Below are 7,902 nucleotides of genomic sequence, written 5' to 3'. Positions count from 1 at the left end.
TTTCCCTCAGTATATAGAAAGAAAAAGCTCATCTTCCACACCTTGGGCTTGAAAAGAAATGAAACCCATTCTCTGTGAAAACATGCCTGCAGGTACCCTTCCAGCACTGGGCATCCTCCTTGATGCCTTCAGCTGGCTGAGAATCTCCCAGTTCTAGTCTCCAGGCCCTTTTACTAGCACACCACAGGTCATTAAATTCAACCCTGAACCAGCCTTTCATCATCGTTATCATCACCATCATCACCAGTTTTGCGCAACCAGATTCCCTCTAGTAATAGTTAAGCCACTGAACTGCTCTTTTTCAGCATATTTGCATTTCAAATGCTGAGAAAAATGCCTCAGAAATCATACAGGAATTTTCTTTGGTTGCTCATGGCTGACCAGGCGCTGGGAGAAGTGGAGGCATTGCCTGGGTGCTCCTGCAGCCACACAGAAATGCCACACCCAAAAAAATAGAAGAGGCAGAAAAAACTAATTAAAAAATATAAAAAAGGCAGCTAGCCAGAACTTTTCAAACTCCCTAAACACTTCCTCAAAAAATGGTTTGTGCATCATGCATGAGCAGAGCCTGGATCACAGAGCTACTTCCACGTGCTGTTCTGAGCAAGGTGTGGGAAATGCCACACCAGCAATGCCATGGTGTAGGACTGGGGCTTTGCTGAAACTGTACAAAAATTCTTGCTTGCCTATGAAAGTGAATGTGAGAGAGACAAAACAAATAAGCAATGAAAAAATAAGCAATGAAAAAAAATCTAATAATTTAAGAAAAAAACGGAAAAGGAGAATAAAGAGCAGAGTGTGGGTCTGGAGAAGGTCTGTGCTTGATGCCTCCCTCTCTGTGTCCCCCTGCCCCCTCTGGCTCCACAACCCAGAGCCTTTTCAAACATTCAAACTTCTCATTCCTTTGACAATTCTTCAAAGGCCCCAGGATTTGAGGGAACTTCCTGTTCCATCGCAAACCCTCCCTTTCTTTTCCTTTTCCAGACGATTAAACCCCGTGCTAACGAAGTGGCGCTTGCCGCGTGTCCCACAGCCCTGCCTGCTGCGTGACATTAAAGATACACTGCTCAAGGTGTTTTGGTCCTCACATCCCCCTTCTGACCCCTGAGTTTACTGCAGAACAAAGTCTTGTTAAGCTCGAAACTGGAAAATATATTTCCTTCCTCACATGCCCGTGGTGGTTGTTTCAGCGTTGTATAGGGTTGCGTGTATTATTTTGTTATTGCAGGGTTGCTGGTGACAACTGATCTGCACACACTGCTTTGTTATTGTAGGGTTGCTTTAAAATCCTAGACTCCTGGTCTTAGTTTTTATTTATTTTAGGGAAAGGTAGTTTTTGAGGGTCGAAAAATAAACATGCTTAAAAACTTACCAAGATATGGCAAGGAGACGGCGTGGAGAGGAAATCCTGTCAAATCCAGGGCCTTGCCTGCCTGAGCTGTGCCCCTCCAGCATGACCACTGCTCTCACCTCTGCTCTCCTCTGGCTGTCACAACCCAGTAGCAGTGACTGACTTGATACTCAGCATTTTTAGAGTGCATATTTAATGTTGCTGTGAAAACAGCCTAATTCTCAAAGGCTCGAGTTACTGCAAAAATCTGCATCAGATGTGAAGTCTAAAAGTTCAGATAAAGGAAGAGATGGAAGGAAAGAAAAGAGCAGGGAGGAAGAGAGGAGTGAATGATGGCATGTGCTGCTGGCTCTGTGTAACAGGCAGGCATCACCCCAGGCAGGATCCCCCTGTGCTGCCAGGGGGCACCTGGAAGGGCTGCAGGAACTCTCTTCATTGTTTGTTGGTGCGTGACCAGCTGTCAGAAAGGCACTTAGAAATCACAGAAATTCACCCCAGCACCTACAGCACCCCCTAAACCTCCTAAATTTGTTCATTTAGACCAGTGTCAGAGTCCAGTCCCTGACACAGCTCAAGGGCAGAGCACAGCAGTGATGGTGCAAGGGCCCAGACCTTGCCCTGAATCATGCCTGGGTCTCGTTTTCCTCAGCTGCTGAGGGAAGGGGGAAACAGATGAGTTTGAGCAAAGCAGAGAAGCAGAAACAGTGCACCCTTCCCAGCAGAGCATCCACAGTGAAACGGGAGACTGAGAAGACAATGAAATTAAGGGGAGAGACTCCTGTCAAGCTAAATAATTAAGTCCCAGGGTACATAATTGATGGGCTCTTGATGTGGACCCTAAATCATTTACAAAGCTGGTACATCACCCGACATGTGCAGCTCTGGCATGGCAAGAGCAAGGGAGGAGCACCTCCCACAGCAGAGTGAACTGAGCAGGGCACTCCTGCTGCTCAGGAACACACTCCCAGGGGCTGGGCTGCTTTGGGGTGCTGCACCTGCCTGCTCCCTGCTTCCCCAGCTCTGTAATTAGGCACCTCAGCTGTGCCACTTGCCTGGCCTCATGCTCTGGTAGACAAGAGTAGCTCCACCAGCCCAGGAAAGAGGTTCATGTGGCAGGACAGAGAGGTATGACAGGGAGATGCTGCTGTTTCTCTGCCAAGACTTTTCACCCAGCTTCAACTGAGCACAGCCTCAGCTGAATCTTAAACATCAACACAAGAGATCCAGCTCTACTGTAACATGCACAGAGTTTTTTTTCCACCACTAGAGTCAAACTGGAGCTCGCCTGCAGTGCATGCACATGATCTGCTGGATACCAACATCCCTGCCCAGTGTTGCTTGGGAACAGCTCTTTCAAACTTCTCCTTTCCCTGCAGCTATGCTGACCCTGGTCCCTTACCCAGAGAGATGGAGTAATCAATACATGAACAAACTGCTGGACTAAACAGGGCCAGTGGGGACAGGGTGGTGCTGTGGACACAATCCCTGGGGTTTCTCTGCCTGGGCTGAGGAGAAGGACACAGACCCAGCAGCTGATTGCACTATCCCATAAGAAAGACATCAATCTCCAGGGCTTTTCCACTGTCAGTTATCTGCAATCCTCCTTCCTGTCCCATCAGTTGCCAAAGTCAAATGGTACCATGCGTTCCTATTCTGGTTGTTTTCTCTTTCTATACTCCATCATCAAGAAGAGCTCTTTCCACCCTTCTCATGCCTCCCTGTGACCCTGCCAGCTGCCTTGCAGGAGCACCAACACATGCCATGCATCTTCTGGGCATCACCAGCTGCCTGGCCTGGTGGCAAGAGCATGGAGCAGGAGCACAACCAGGGCTGTCTGCTGTCACAGAGACTGACCTGGAGAGCAGCATATTGGCTCCATGCTGAAAAATATCACTGTCCCTCTTAGTTGCCCCTGCTCCCAGTGTTTTGACAGTCAGCTTGATGAGCTGGGTGTGTTAACAGTCACCCAGAGCCCCACCAGCTCCACTCCACCCTATGCCCACCCCAGGCATGCGCTGTCTGCCTGACACCGCTTACAAACTCTATTAGCTTTGTAATTAAAAACAGCTGTAATCTGATCAGGTGGAGATCATGATTACAAAATGAAGGAAGCCATTAGCAGGAAATGTTGTGGTTCAGGCAGACATCAAATCAGTTTAAAGAGATTGGATTTCATTGTTTTTATACAGTTACTCCATTACTATAATGCACTGGGTCCATTTAAGCGGCTGGCTCGGAGGAGTGCTCATAAGGCAGTAGTGACATCTATGTGAAATGAATGGCATAAACGGCAAACTCTGAGGAGATAGTGGTGAATTTACACCCCTGGCTCTGCGGGGAATATCAATGCACCCTGAGCTGCTGCACTGGGGCTTGTTGGGGGCTGGTTTTCTCTCCTCTTTCTCCAGCCCCTGTTGGTGTTGCTGGTGCCTCTGTGGGACTGAAAGAGCCTTCCCAGCAGGGATCAGATCCAAGGGCCATTCCTCTTCCCCCCTCAGCCACAACCCAAACCACGGGTCCAGTTTCTCAGTAGCAAGGTGGAGTGAGAACTGAAACCACAGCAGCCACATCGCTTTGCTTCCTCCTGGCCTCTTCACCCCTGTGTAAACAGAAGCCAGTCAGGACAAAAGCAGGAGATTAAAATATTTAAGTTCTCACGTGGGATGTTGCCCTTTTCCTCTATTTTCCCCCACAAAAAAGGGGAAGCAATCTGTGTTGGAAAGCATCAGACTGGTCCAAGAGCACTCAGCCCAGTGAGGTGACCCAAAGGCATTGCCATCAGGAGAGGCTCTCTGCAAAAGCTGCTGGCTCCTGCTTTCCACTTAGTCTCATCCTGAAGCCAATAGCCAAGATAGAGCTTAGGTAACTGAAGGAAAACCTACATCAAGAGGCTCAGTGTAGCCCCTGACTTCTTCAAGGCTGATGGTAGTGAGTGAGCAGGGTAGAGAATGGGAGTTTTTACAATATTTCTGGGTTGCACAGCACCAGTGGGGACAAGGCTTGTGAGCTGAGCTGGAGCAGGTTGCCATGAAAAAGCACAGCCAGAAGCAATGTGAGGGAAGGGCTGTGCTCCCCTGACTTCAGCCCATCCTTGGTGCCTGTGAGCTCTTCATGCTCCAAATATCAGTAGGACAATTGGTGCCTCTAATGTGTCTCCAGAAAAAAAGCCCCCTGTAGTACCACATGGGTTCATTTGTCTCTTCCAAGCCTTGCAGCTTCCTTCCAGCAGGAAAACGGGCAGGGAAACTCATGACAGAGCTGGTAAAGGGTCTAAGATGAGGAGGGTGCTAAGGAGATGCAAACATGATGAGAGCTAGCTGCCAGAAGGGAACTCTGACCATCCCATGGTCCTGCCTGAGCAGCAGAAGGACTCTCCAGGCAATACAGAATACAAATACCCCTCTCCCCTTGCCAATCTACTCATCAGTGAAAGAGATAAAAAGCACCCTCCAGACAAATGCTCAGGCTGCCTCCTGCCCATCATGGCCAATCCCAGCACAGGGAGCTCCTGCTCTGATCAAAATGCTCTCGGTATTGCTAAAGCCCTCTTGGCTAGAAAATGGTTCTGTCATTTTCATACTAATCCAGTTCCCACACAAACAGGCAAACTCTTTCCCTGCCACCGCTCATTGCCTTCCTCTCCTATCCTCCCCCTCCCCCTTTTCACCCCAAACTGTATCAAATGAATCAAAGCCCCAGTAAATTATGTTTCCTTTGACCTGCTGGCAACAAGTTCAGCCACAGTACATTAAAAGAGCAGAGGCTGAAGTTTCCTGGTCAGTGAAGGCAGAAGCAGAGGGGAAACTGCAGGCCTTTTTGCTGCATTGCTTTTGCCTTCAGAAGTGATGTTTTCAGCCAAGTTCAGTGGGCACTCAATGCTAAGGTTTGGGGTTCAGCCTGTATGGGGAAGGGGAGTTGATTTCTCAACAGCCCCACAGCTGCGTGTCCTGGCTGGGTGGTCTGACCCAGCACAGCAATGGCATTGCCTCCCACCAACCATTTCTGGAGATAATGGGCTGGACAGAGGTTAATGGGGGCCCAGGGGAGGTGGCAAGGGCAGGAGACACAACACAGCTGGGCTGGCTGAATCTCTGCAAACCCCTGCATGGGTGCAGCTTCGCTCACTGGGGTTCACTGGGCATGCTGGGCTGATCACAACCTCCTACAGCCCTCCCCATCCTGATGCTTTCCCTAGGCATGGTCTGTGCTTCGGAATTCATAATGTTACATGGGCAATCAGAGCATCCTCACCTGGTTTTGGGTTTGATTGCAAATGACACCCATACCTCTGCTGATGACTGCTCTTTAGGCTATGGCTTGCTGCAGGGAGGAGACCTGGGGCTGGTAAAGCCAGCAGGTTCATGGATTTGTTTTGGGGGAACTCTGTGGGCTCTGGATAAGAAAATTAGTGCCCCAAGTTTTTAGCTAGTTGTCCCTGATGTGTCTGATGCTCAGCATCACTGCAAGCCTTGGCACCCTGTGCACAACAGCCCGTGTTGAGAAGGGAAATGAAACTGGAGAAAAGTGTCTGTGGCATCTCTGGCATTTACTGACTGGCTCCAGACAAGATGATGGACATAAAGCAATGGTGAATGTTCTTTTGCCTGTAGAGAAGCAGAGGTGCACGGGGTCTGGCTGTCATCTCACAGCTGAGGCAGTTTGTGCTCTCGTGTCCTGGCTGTTCCTGCCCTGACTCAAGACTGGCGTCACGCAGAGCTCGGGGTGCCCTCCCCTGAAGTCACTGTGACTGCCATGCCAATCCCCAAAGAAGCGGCATCCAATCTGGAGCCTGTGAAGACATTGCCAGGAAAATAAATATTCGCTAATATTTTTAGCCTGTTCTTGTTCAGAGAGAATTTCTTTGTGTCCTTCTGAGGAGCTCGCTGGATCTTTCATCAGTTTGTTTTTCTCATTAGCCGGCATAAGCTTTGTTCTTATTTAATAAAGATTAGGATCTGCTGCCTCCAGCCCTCTCTTTTTGCTCCTCCATCAGGCCCATGAGGGCTCAGGCTGCAGTGACATATTTGATGCTGGGCCACGGAAGTTGAAATGTGGGACAGAAGCTGTCCAGGGTCTCACATTTGCTTCCCTGAAAAGCTCTGTCCCACACTGCTTCACCCCCACACCACACACCCTCTGCAGAGAGCTGCCCTGCAGCAGGAGAAGGGAAGGGGATGGGACTGATTGGGAACTGCTGCTTGGATCATCCAGAGGTTTCCAGGCTCAGCTGGCTCAAAGCATTGATCTTGGTCTGAGCCATCAACAGAATGGGGGAAAAACAGGGAACAACTGATACAGCCTGTGCATGTGTCTAATAAAATAGGAGACATGCCATAAATGGGGGAATGGCTTCTTCCAGCTTCAGAGGTCAGAAAGGGATGTCAGAGAGATCTCCCATCCCTTTATATATCATTGAATTCTCCTAGTTATCAGTAAAGTAGAATAGCTCCTTTCTTTCTTGAACTGAATCATTCTTCAGAAAATAATGACTTTAAACAACAGCAGGTATGAGCCAGAACAAATTTTATGAACTCCCAGAAGGCAGTGGGGTCTTCCGAGTTTTGAAATTCTGGTCTCTGCTGACAGCCCCCACCACTGTGGGCTGCTCTGGTAAGAATGCCACTGCATCCAGCTGCTATGGAGGCTGCTGTGTGCCAGTGTGGGTGCAGAGCACTCCAGGGGCAGGACCAATGCCACATCCCTGGGACAGGGATGGCAAGGGGATGACTTGTGCCTGTGATGAAGGCAGGACCTATGTCCCAACTCAATGTCCTCCCTATTGTCTCCACTGCCAACTGCACAGACGAGCTGGGCTATTGCTCTGCACGTCAGTGTAGCTGTCCCTGGAGCTACAGTATGTTTACCTTGTAAGAAATGCTGTGGTTATTTACTTGTGGTAACATATATAACTAGGTTTATACAGATCCAGTGCTATTAATATTACTATATGTTAATATGCTTCTTTCTTGGAGATTTATATTAAAAAAAAAATCTTTAAACACCCACTCTTGGTATGGAGACTCCCATTCCAGCAGGAGAGCCAGTTTTGCATATGCGTAACTTAGAAGGGGATGAATAACTTCATGGCCAATAACATTTATAGCTTTGCCTTGCACAGGGAGATAAGGGCAGAGGAACGCAGGGCTCCAGGGCAGGAGCTGTTTGCTGAGAGGGGCCGGGAAAGAATCCAGTCCCCACCCTGCTGGAGCCTTACCTGCGCCCAGGTGCGCGCTGTGGCGCCGAGCCCCGCCAGCCCAGCAGCAGCCGCTGTGAGGCTGGATACCAAACCTCCCAGCTCACTCTGGCATAGCTGCAGGGGGAGGAGGAAGGGGGGACGGATGGGGGAAGAACAGCAGGGAAGGCAAATTTTAGAAATACTTTTTGAACAGTCACAGTTGTAAATGAACTCACCCTCACCATGTTTGTGTCACTTGTGTTTGCTGCCTGGGGCTATGTGAGAGCACAACTTTTCCTGGCACGACAGCTCTTGGAAAATCAGCTTCCAATCCATATATGATAGTATTCATGGAAACCACAATTCTAATTTACAT

The sequence above is a fragment of the Agelaius tricolor genome, unplaced genomic scaffold (assembly GCF_023055355.1).
Source record: "Agelaius tricolor isolate 1412-34295 unplaced genomic scaffold, bAgeTri1.0.p SCAF_14, whole genome shotgun sequence".
In the NCBI taxonomy this organism is placed as follows: domain Eukaryota; kingdom Metazoa; phylum Chordata; class Aves; order Passeriformes; family Icteridae; genus Agelaius; species Agelaius tricolor.
This window is presented reverse-complemented; position numbering follows the sequence as displayed.